Source organism: Channa argus, chromosome 23, assembly GCF_033026475.1.
Source record: "Channa argus isolate prfri chromosome 23, Channa argus male v1.0, whole genome shotgun sequence".
Lineage (NCBI taxonomy): Eukaryota > Metazoa > Chordata > Actinopteri > Anabantiformes > Channidae > Channa > Channa argus.
This window is the reverse complement of record NC_090219.1, coordinates 12790330-12802629: the sequence shown is the minus strand read 5'-3', so window position 1 is coordinate 12802629 and position 12300 is coordinate 12790330. Positions and strand designations below refer to the sequence as shown.

At 39.5% G+C, this 12300-nt stretch overlaps 1 protein-coding gene across 1 annotated transcript in view; it reads left to right on the top strand.

Moving 5' to 3' along the window:
- Window positions 1-2531: 2531 nt before the first annotated feature.
- The window catches only part of LOC137108493 (carbohydrate sulfotransferase 8-like), a 38979-nt gene continuing 29210 nt past the window's right edge, over window positions 2532-12300 (top strand). Inside the window, exon 1 of the mRNA XM_067493155.1 lies at window positions 2532-2881. The gene's annotated coding sequence lies outside the window, so the exon portion shown is untranslated. The remainder of the gene's footprint in view (window positions 2882-12300) is intronic.

Sequence of the window (12300 nt, the reverse complement as noted above, 5' to 3'; positions counted from 1 at the left end):
GCTTAAGAAAGGGCTGTTTCTGTGATGTTCTTTTCGACGGTTTTTCCACGGTGAAAAGTCCAGTTTTCTGAATTCAGAACTGCACATGGCTGTTGGGCAAATCTGGGCCCCTGGTTCAGATACAGAAGCTGAAGAACCAGCAGGTTTAAAAATGTAAACATCTTTTTATTTTTACATTTCTGATCAGAACACATGCTGGCATTTCAAGTCAGATTAAATATTTCTTTGACCTCCACACGTCTGTCCTCCATCACTGTCTCCTCCAGATGAGGTCGGCTTAGCGCCGTCCACAGACACTGCTTCAGCTCCAGTGCTTTGGGAATATAGTCCTGTAGACGAGACCACGTCAGACTTTAGTTTTCGACATACTCAGTCCGGAAGGAGGAAGACAACGACATGATGGAAAACAAAGGATGACGTTCAGATTAATTAAGACACTTGTGGCTGTCAGCGGGAAAAAAATATGAATGAAAGAGAAGGAAGACATTAAAACAGAATATTTGAGACCGAAGCAGAGAATCACAGTGTCCTTGTCAGTGAGGACTCATGATTTCAAGACTGAAGTTTCTACAGTGATCAAAGGTCTCACCACGCTTTTGGATGAGGACAGATCAGCGAGGACGGACGGGGTCAGTACCGAGTTATAGATGACTTTGTATCGCTCCACACTGAGACCGTGGATCAGAAGTGGCTGCTGGTCCTCTGGGGTCCTGAACCAGCAGAGCTTTGTCAAATCCCGATCAGGTCCGATCCCGCCGCTCGCTGCTGCCTGCGCAGACAGACAAGGACAACGTCCCTGTAATGAACCTTACCGTGAAATTGATCTTTCTGTGGTATCATTCAAACTCTGCTGCACCACCTGTGGTTTTTCTCACCTGAGAGTCCGAGGATGTTGGCCCCTCGCTGGGGGGCTGTGACCGGGGGTTGGGGGCTGCAGCGTCTTGGCCTCCGCGCTCAAAATCTAAACCCTGTGTCTTTGAAGACAAATTCAAGAACAGCTAAAACTCTCGTCTGTTGCTCCTATAAAATATCATTTCATCATATGTTTCTTACCCTCTCCATGTACCAGTTTCTCTAGCTGATTAAACAATCAGAAAAAAGTTCTAGAAACCGTTGAGTGTAGATTTTAGATTAAAAGCCTCTGAATGAGTCAACGGAAGTTTGTTCTGCTTTGTTTTTTTCTGTAGTCACCGTGTCTTAAAAAGTTAGGTAAATTAAGAAATGCATGCGTTTCGATTACGTCATTAGTGATATCACATAATCGCCTTTGAAGTTTGCCTAACCAGTTGTCATGGAAACGATTTCGGTTTCCCTAACGAGGGGAGAGCGAGGAGATAGTAGTGGAATGTTGACTGTAGACGTACACGGTGTTCTGTGGACGTTTTTGGGCATCATCTAAACGTTTTCTGATGAATTACTTTGTTATCAGCTTAATTGTTTAACATGGAATTCAATAAATGTTCAGTGTTTTATCGTACAATGATAAGTGGAGTGGATAATTATTGGACCACCGGACATGAGCCTGCCTCCACAGCCTCTGGGGGCAGGAGATAACTACCACACACGTCTGCAATTGACTGTACTGTTATTGTGATGGCTGAGACTACAATAGCCTCTGAAGCTTTATAAAATGCATGTGAGGTCTGATGGGATCTCTGTGAAAACCCCTTTTCTCTCAGGTGTGTCAGCTCCATCCAGTGGTGGGAAAAAAACTGCATCAAAAAAATCATTACTACAAGTGGAGATGCTCTGTAAGTAAAAGTCCTGCATTCAAAATGTTAGTACAGTAAAAGTATTCAGTACAACTGAATTCCGCATAAAGAGTACTTTTACTGTTTTACTGAAAATACTGAACGTACTTTTGCTTATTTTAAATGCAACACTTTTAATTATACAAGTTATTTCGACATTGTGGTAAGGATACTTCTACTGCCGTAAATGATAAGAGGATTTCTGCCGCCCCAGCTTTTGGACATTTTCATCTTTGGCTGTATGATGGCCACTGTTTCTGAACTGAGTCTGTGTGTAGAGGAAACCTGTTTTTTAGTATCCGCTGTGTTTGTTCCGCTTCACTGCTGCAGACCTCCACCTGCCCCAGCTCTGCTCTCCTCTGCTCCCTGCCTCCCTGAGCCTCTGAGCGGAGCCGCTGCCTGGCAGAGGCGGCGGTACGGGGTTCCCCGGGGACCCCCTGAATAAACACACAAACACACACACAAAGGGTACAATCAAGTCACAAAAATAAGCGCCACCGTTTCCGGTAACCAGCAAGTAAATGTTGTTACTGACATGAACGGATTGTAGATAAAATGACATTTGTACATTGTCTTTGGGCATGACCAAAGTCAAAATGAAAAAAGTCAGTTTGATATTCATTATCTGTTACCAATACTATCATTTACATTAATTTGAGAAGAAAATAGAAATGTACTATAAAATGTTTGTAAACTCGTTCATTAAAATCATGCGTGAATGTTAGACTCAATAAATTTATAAAGAAGTATAATATTTTCTCCTTAATTACAGGTGTCTAACTGCTCCGCACAGAAAGTACGTATTGAAGCCCCTTTATTGTGAAGGTGAAACAGACGACGTTCCGGTATCTTCCTCGTGAACTTGACGCAATCTTGTCCGTCACCTCGCTCCAGCCTCATTTCGCTTACTCCGGCTCTCCGCCGTGAGCTCGGCTGCTACTCTCCCGGTTAGACACTTCCACCGTGGCAAAACGGATATTTCCCCCCGGTTAAAGGAGCAGTTTTACCGTGTGGAGTCTTGCTGTCTGTGGTTAAATATTTTTTGTGGAGAAGTGGAGCCGAGAAGAACCGGAGAGTTTCCTGCGGACCCGTGAACTCCCCCGCCAGCGTCCATGCTGAGCCCCTCACAGGTGAGTGTGAGCGGGCACAGATTCGCTGGAGCGGCGCTGTGTCTGTGTCCGCTGGTGTTGTCTTCACGTTTCAGACGTAACAGAGTAAAGTCCGTTTAACCGCAGATGTTCTAATATGGGCTCTTCACACTGTCCACTGTTATTTAAAGATGTAGTTTTTTCTTCTCTGTCGTATTTGTAAAGCGTTTAATGAACAGTTTTATTTAATCCATAATGAAATATTATTTATTAATCATTAGAAGTTTATACTCTGGTCCTGATGACAAGATAAGACTCCATTCGTCCAACAGTGGGGACATAATTGACATTATTCTACTTAACGCAGCTTTTCCTGTGGTTTTAAAATGTTTCAGTGTTTTCAGTTGAAAACAATTTTCTGACAAACGTAAGACTTTATGACTTCTGGCTGAATATTATTTTAAATTGTTTTGGACTTGGTCTTTGGTCTGACCTCGTTGCTTTTTAATTCTTAGAATGAATTAAATGTTCACATAATCAGGCAGATGTTCTCTGTGGCAGATTTTTCTTGCAGGTATTGATCCTCCTGTTGAAAGTTACCGTCCAGTTTTAGTGCTAGGAGACTAAATTTTCAGGCATTTGTCTTTGTCTTTGTCTTTTAATAAATGTGGTGGTCTTACATTCACTTAAGATACAACTTCTTAAAATGGAATAGGAACAAACAGCATTTGGTCACTTCCATTAATGGTGCATTGAAAAGTAATATTACATTATCAACAGGTGAATTGATGACAGTGTCCTCACAGGCACCAGACTGTTGTTTCTGGACTTGTTTGTGAACCTGACCGTTTACATCTCAAGCTGGATTAGGTTTAAGGTCTGGACTGAATGTACCTATGCTGCTAATAAATTCTGTCGATCTAGTGAGATGGAGCTGGTCTTGATTTTTTTACAACACAGCAGGGAGAAACTAAAGCTGTAAAATACAGAGTTTACATTAACATTATGTTATTTTAATAGTGAGCACAGTTGTGCAGTGGTGAAGCCAGGGCCTCACAGCTAGAGGCATGTTCTCTCTGTTCTTGCGTGGGTTGCCATAGACCTCTATTATTGTCCAAAGACTATTTAAAACACTCCACTGGGATACATGTTTCTTCATTCCAGATGTCCCGATCACTATGAATATGAATATTGTCCAGTACTGTTAGGAAATTGGAATAATATTTACATTGTTTTAACTTGAAATGTGCCCATTGGATGAGCTCAGCTTTTGTCCCCCTTTAATCAATTTTTTTCTGAAACAATGAATCTTAAAAGTTAATGTTTAACTCCACAGGTTGAATATTTTAGTTTACTTTTCTCAAATTTGTGTGTGTAAAACATATCACCTGTTATTCGAGAAGCAGATAAGAGGGTAAAAGCATTAATTAGATTTACAGTTACAGAGTTTGTAGTATGAAGCCCTGAGTCTGTATAATTCATAAACGATCTGTTGGTGGTTGAATGGATGGATGTGGTTGAACTTGTGATACTGTGTATCTATAAAGTCAGGTAGGCTTTCTCAGTATATTTAGGCTGGATGGATTGTTGAAATATTGGTGTTCTGCCCAACCCTAGTGCACGAGATGCAATAAATCACAACTTAATGCTTTGATGAAAAACTCACCATGGCTTCTGTTTATGTTGTTCACATTAATCTGAAGAGTGATCTTGGTTCATAAATTAGGCCATGTTGTATCTGACACAAGAATCAATGTCAAACAGGATCCAACTGATGTGTGCTGTAGACTTTCATACCCAGACCGATCCAGGTTTCACACCCAGCCTGATCAAGGTCCCGTACTCAGACTGATACAGATCTCTTACCCACCTGTCACACGCTGAGCAGCTGCAGAACAAGAACTTGTTTCCTCTGTCAGAGACGAGCTCATTGAGCTGCTCTGTGATCTCGCTGAATTATTTCTCTACTTGCTACTAAAAATAGCATCAGTTCTAAGAAATCTCTCAGCACAGACACAAACTGCGTATGTATGAGGACCCTCAGTGACTTAATCCACTCCCCAAAACATGATCTATTGTAAACCTGGTTCAGACTTTCAGCTGTTTTTAAATATGTAGAAAAACTAAAGGATCATTCTGACATAGCAGCAGACATGGTTGTCTGCAAACATACCCATTAATTTACAATTCATACATAAATTCACGGTTAAAGAAAACTCACGCACATGGGCGACCGTGGTGTTGGATGTAGAGCAGTTGTCCACAAATCCCAGGGTTGTTGGTTTGATCCCCAGCTCCTCAAGTCATGTGTTGAAGTGTCCTTGAGCAAGACAAAGAATCCCAGCGTAGTTGCTCCCGGTGAGTGTTGGCTCCCCTCTCGGTGTGTGTGTGTTTGTGAATGAGAAGCAGTGTAAAGTGCTTTGGGTACCAATATTTAAAAAAGCGCCATGTAAATGTAGACTATTTACCATTTACACAAACACACACACATAACCATTACCTCAGCTACAAAATAATCTATTTAATCTAAACCTGATTCATATTTTAGACTTTTTAGAATAGCACTTATGAGTAATATTGTTATTCAGCAGGTTATCCTTTAAGAACCATCTTAAACCCTGTTTTCCGTAATAGATTGTTATTTGCTAATTACTTTAGATTAGAAATCTTTAGATTAGAAATTTTTCAAATGTGTCTTTTATTTGTCTTGAAAACGTATTGTGTCTATGATGTATTATTTTAAATATTTCCACTTTAAAATGTGATGAGACATAAGACAGATAACAATTGTCATAAATATTGATGTTATGTTGTTAGGACTGTTTGCTGTGGATCTCCTGCAATCCATTTCCTGTTTACATCCCACACAACCTCCAAATGATGGAAGCAGTCAGTCTAAAAGTTGCTAAGTAAAAGCTGTTGATTCTGTTTCTGCTCCATCAATTAGTCTAACACTGAGATGTATGTTTGTCCCTGGAGTCCTGGTTCTGTGGAGCTGGGACAAAACCGTCATGGTAAATGGTGAGTGGTCAGATTGTATAGCACTTTTATCCAAAGTGCTTTACAATGTAGCTTCTCATTCACACATCATACACACGCACTGATGATGACAGTGGCTGCCATGCAAGGTGCCCACCGGGAGAGACTTAAGATTTAGCGTCTTGTCCAAAGACACTTCGACAGTCAAGAGGGACTGGGAATCGAACAGTGGACGTGGCCTTACCAACTGAGCTACAGCTGCAAGCATCTGTCAGCTTGGAGAGAAAATGGGTGATGTTCAGGGTGAAACATCTTTTTTCAGGAGACAAAGGTGTCTTTAATGTAATATTAATTCATACGGTCCATGGATTAGAATAAAGGTGTTTATGGTAATTGAATCCTAATACTGAGTTCAGACACAGTACAGCTGCTGCTCTGTACTTCATCATGCACTTCCTATTCTGTAGAGAATGTGTTGATCCTTAAAGGAATCTAAAACAGGTTTCTGCACTTTTTATTATTTCATGGGTTTCTCATGTCTCATGAATCTAGTGATGTAACTGTGTTAGAGTGACAGCTACTACCACTGTCAATTAACCAATTAAACCTTGGGCTGAGAAAATGTAGTGGTAACACTTGCAGCTGGATACAAAAGTTTGCATCCCTGTGTTGTGAAAGAGATTTTTTATTTTTCATCAAGAAAATATTTAAGCTACGACAATGGTTATATAAATAGAAATTAATTGATATTATTTTAATTAATTTATAAAGGGGCATGCAAACAATCACAGCTAATATAGTTTAGATTATTTTACTACGGTAAAACTTATTTATACACCTCTTGACCATTTCTGTTACTTCTGATGACAAAACATTTGTTTTTACTGAACATGCATTATTATTACCTTTAGTTAGGGTTAAGTTTGCATCCCCTTACATTGAAGGCGGATGCCTCTTCTACCTCCTGAGCTACAGTTGCACCCAACTAGTTGTCTACAATTGTTCACCTCCATGTTTGTTTGTGTGTTGTCCTCTGTTTTAGGACTGAATCCTTTGGTTCTATTTGGCTTGTAAGGGATGAATTTATAGTAAAATGAACAGGCAGCCATTGGTGGCCAGGATGGGGGTGATGTGATGGTAGTTCCTTGATTGAGTTAAAATCCTTGCTGCTGCATTTTAAACCAGCTGAGATGGGAAGATAACTTTCGTTAAAGCAGGATTGATGGAGTTACAGTTGTCCAAATGTGAAGAGATATTGTTCTGTAATAACACTGGCAGCACCGCAGAGACCCAGTTCGACTTACAGTGAATTAACTCCTTTGCACAGAGTTTGAGTTTCAACCTACACTAAAAGCAGAGGAGCTGTGGAATGTACACACTGTAGTCTGAAAACTGATTTATATTCAAGATTCAAACTACTTTATTGATCCCATAGGGAAATTGTAATGCCTTGTTATAGCTGCTCTCTATGTAAAAAGTAGAAAAGAAAGGAAAAACCTTCCACCAAACCAAGACAATAGACAAGTACAAACTACTGATCAATAAGTAAGAAAAAACCCAGCTACAAGAGTAAACATAGATGAAATAAAAGTGGACCTATGGATATTTACTCTGGATAATCATCAGAAATTTTGATATTGTCAGCGATTAGAATTTGCACTGAATCATATCAACATGTAATTTGATGTCTGTGTTCACATTTCATTGTGAAAAGAAAACACCTGTCATGAACCTGTTCTTTTGACCTCTCTCTACATGTACCCCATCTAATGTTAGACAGAGTTATGTTCTCTCTCCCAGTCTGTTGTTGGATTGTGTTATTTGAGTCGCAATGTGAATGACCTCTGAGAGAAGCACAGAGTGTGGGAGGATGAATGAGACCTTTGTGGCATCTCTTTTAGCTGGGCGTCAGCAGCTCTCTGCATGGAGAGGTTATGGGAGACTAATCAGTCTGTTTCCATTTGAGTCAGGGAGAAACTAGATGATTAAAATATGTGATGATTCAGAGGTTGTCTATAGCTGGTGGGCTACAAGGATTCAGGGATCAGACCAAAGCCGGCTAAACTCATTAACTGCTTGTGGGTTTTTTTTTCTTTATTTTTAAACCACTCTTTAGATTAAAGCTAAGCACCACGTCTTCCATAATGATCAGATTTTAGAATAATCTGTAAGAATTAAAAAACATACATGAGGAACTGAGCTTGCTAACTTGATTTGATTGTTGATAATGCATTTCTTCAGAGCTGGATTAAAGGAGATCTGGATAAAACATCTTTGAGCCGATACAAGGAGTCTTTCACTTGAAGGACCAATAAAAATGTAAATTTTCACCTTTATGCTCATGATACAATAATGTATTCATCAGCTTCTCTGCTAAACAGTATTGTTGCAAAGTTGTAAGTAGCATTTAACTGTTGACTGTCTTAACTCAGTGAGCTTAGTCTGACATTAATTGGAAAAAGTAAAACTTAAAATCTTAAAATTATCATCAACTTTTAACGTATAATTTAATTGAATAATAAGCTATATTATTCTTTAAAGAACCTTCGTACTTTATTTTACAGCTTTATTTTATCATATTTTTTCAAACCTTATACTCACCAGTTTGTCAAATGACTGACTGAAAGTTGGATTTCTGTTTAGGAACTAGAAAAACGTTGATTTCTCTTCACTATCTTCATTAATATGTTAATCTAGCCTTGGCTACTGTGATGAGGAGCATTGTGTCTTTCTGTCAGCTAACAGCCCAACATTTCCCCCTTGACTCATGTTTCCATGCAGTGAAAACATGCAGTGAAGTATTTGAGACTGATGCAGCCAGTGATGGTAGGTGGGTTAAATGGTTGCAGGTTGCAGTGAATCACTTTGGCCTCACAACACTTTTAAACCAACTGTACTGATGGAGGTTTTTGTAAACATTGGAGATTTGCGTTGTTGCCTGGTCTCTACTGAAGCCAGAGGTGTTCAGCACAACACCTGCTCCTCCCTCTGTTTTACTCATGACCAGCGTGGTTTTTTCTCACTGATGGGATTTTGTTTCTGTAGAGGATGTTTTTTCAGTACAGCAGCACCAAAGAGCTTCCTACTGACTCACTTGCTTCCTGCAGGTTTCACGTGAAGCCAAGTAAACAGATCTGTAGCTAAAATAGGAATAAAACAAAAAAAAAACAGTCGCAGCTTTGCTGTTTGTAAATGCAAACGCAATATGCAGTTTCTAGTTTCTGCACCAGTGAACGCAATAAACCTCAGCCCACAAGGTGGTGATTTGGGCTACACAATGTTCATTGTTTCCACGACCACAGTAGCCACAGTCTGTGTCAGGAGGAATTTTCCTGTGCTGACATTTCACACCAAACAATGTGTGACAGTGTACCTCCAAGCATCTGTGTTTTTGTACATGTGTGAATGTTGGTAGCTAAGTCTGAATTAGATGTTTGAACAGCAACATCAGCATCAATATTGCACACACACACTGTTTGCTGCTCTATAGAATGGGGAAAATGTGCCTTGTTTACTGTTGATAAATAAAGCCACGATCTAAAGGTAGAGAACGTTCGTGTTCACTCACACTGTAACAACACTTTGCAGAAGGAGTTTGGCCTCTAATTCTGCAGAGTTCAGGAGAAGGCCAAGGGCAGTTTCTGTGAGGCCAATGCTCTGGAGAATTGTGTATGGTAGGATGATCACTGTCTAGGGTGAGAAATGAGTCCTCGCTCAGGGACACAAATGTCCCTCACTGTCCCTGAAATGAAGGTGACACTAGCAGAAAACACTGCTTAACTTTGCAGCTTTATACCTCTTGTTACACACTGTTTTTTAACAAATGTGCCTCGGAAAGTTTTTCCGAAATTAACTTTGCAGAACTCATTCAGCTCATTTTACAGAACGAAATTAATAAGCACAGTAACATTGGAAATTTACTTCCTTGGGTATTCTAAATGCATTATGGAAACATTGGAGTTTCCACATCAGTTGGTATTAGTTTGTTACCTGGAATGAGCTGCATTTATATCAGCTGTTAAATTAGGCTTCACTTCCTGCTAATTTCTGCCCTTATTCTTCTTAAATAATAATAAACACGAGATACAGCTCGAAAAGGAAAAATAGTTTCCAGGTTACTTCAGAAAATGTGTTACACTCCAGTTAAGGTTTCAGTACAGTTTATGGATCCGTCTGCAGCTATCCTGTGTGTTTTTTGTCATCATAAGACCATGTGTCAGAGTATGTGTAAACAGTGTCTGACGTCTTTGTCTGTCTTGCTCTCAGCTCCAAACCACAACCTGTGTTCACTTCAATGTCAAAGTATTAATTCATCACATTTATTAATTTCGAATCAGCAAATATGCAAAATTACATTACATTAAAAAAATCACTAAAGCAATTATTCATTTAACCAAATTATTATTAATCACTGCAGTGTCCTACAGCATAAGCAATGTTACCAAATGTGGTTTAACTACAAACAACTTTCTATAACATTTGACAAACTGTCAAATATTTGCCATTTTTGTGGTTTATGATCATCGAAGGTCATCAAATAATTTGGTTGAAAGGATTTTTATTGACTTGCTGTTGCTGCTATTTTCACAGTTAAGTAGAAAAACACTGCACACAGCTAACGCGATACTGAGTTTTTCAAATGTAATGAGAGAATAATTAGATTAAAACAGATTAATTAATTAATTACTGAATATGTTTTTATTCATTAATATTATTTATTAATTAAATGGAAGTTTGTCTAGGTATGTAATAAAAGGGCATTTGAACATTAATCCTTTCATGAGCCTGGTCAAACTCCATCTGAAATCAAAAAGCTTTGGATAAGCTACAGCTGTTTAAAATGTTCAGGACTTCAGCTGGAACATTGTGTAAGGTCCTACTGGATGATTGAAAGCACAAAAATATAAAAGTAAGATAAACTTAATCAGAATATAATCTGATAAACCACCTCCATCACAGTATGGGCCCCGTGGGCCCCTCAAAACTGCATAGATTAATTATGGGATTATGTATACAGGAAAACACCTCTTCTGCTGGTTTGAATGAAAATTGTATGCTGAGACATAAAGGTGAATGTAAACTACTGTAAACATCTTTGTCTGGCATTTATATTTCTGCAGCTTATAAACAGCAGACTGTCTTCCTCTGTTGGTCCCTCTGATTCTGTCCTATTACATACATGCACATTTAAAAAAAAAATAAAGGTTGTACTTATGAAATGAGAGGAATTGTTTTATGTTTAAATGTTTAGAATCTGCTATTTCACACAATCAGCTGGCTTATTCTTTATTGCAACAACAGCAGAGAATCATGGGTATTGTAGTGTTATGACACTGAATTGTCAGAGGCAAAGTGAATAATCCCATTGCTGAGCAAAGCTTCTCTGTGTGTGCTGCATGCAGGTTCTGCAGAGCACCAGCAGGCAGCATATTGTGATGTATGAGCATCTCTATGTGTAGAAGCTGTGCTTTGTAATTTCCCCTGACCCCGTTTGAAAAACCTCTCTTCTCTAACGGTCGGGTATTGCTGCCTCCTCCTCATTAATCCTCCCAGCCTGGAGTCTGGTTCTGGAGAGGAGCTTCGAGCCTTTCTGACATTTCTGGGGCTCCAGATTTAGAAATGAAATGTTTCACCTTCTCTTTTATTTAACTTTTCCCACCGGATCAGTTCAGAAGGTGAATGTTCAGCATGCGTCACTGCCTCTTGCTCCCTGTGCTGTGAGAATGGGATCGCTGCCATCACAATATTGATACAGTGCAACACATCTGAAGTAGTTCAATATGACCAGTCGTTTCCTGTTTCACAGCGTTGGTGAGGCAGGTTGTCAGTTGGAACAGACAGAGGAGGCTGCAGACACATATTGATCTGAGTCAGTTCTCCATCTGTCATGTTAATCCAACACTGATCAAGCTGTGGCTGCTCAAAGAGAGTCTGGACTCAGGACAAATGTAAGTAAGAGACATGTTTGACTGAGAGCATGTTTGACTGAGGCAGCCTATCACCTTGTTTATTGTTCCACAAATACGTCACAGTTAAGTCACATCAGGTTTATACATAGAGCACATTTGCAAAACAAAGAAATCTGAATTGACTGAAGTTGGCCTGTGTTGTCCGGAGTAGATGTACGAGGAGTGACTGCTCACTGTGGTTTTAATGTTCTGACTGCAGCAGTGAAGAACAGCCTCTATGCTGCAGAGTTAGTACGAGATACAGACATAATTCACAGATGAAGGGGTTTTAAAAAGTTATATTCTTTGCTACACCTGAGTTGACTGCAGGTTTTTTAAAGTGCTGCCAGGTGATTGGCTGACCCACCCTCGTCTGTTAGTGCCATAAATTGTTGCTCTGCTGCACTAACTGCAATCTGTTGGTGATAGGGATCGTTCACTACAGTATTCACCATCATCTGGAAAAGCTCATGATCATGTTTGGTTTTGGTCTGTACCTGAGTGTGACTGCCTCATTTAGACCTGCCCAAACAA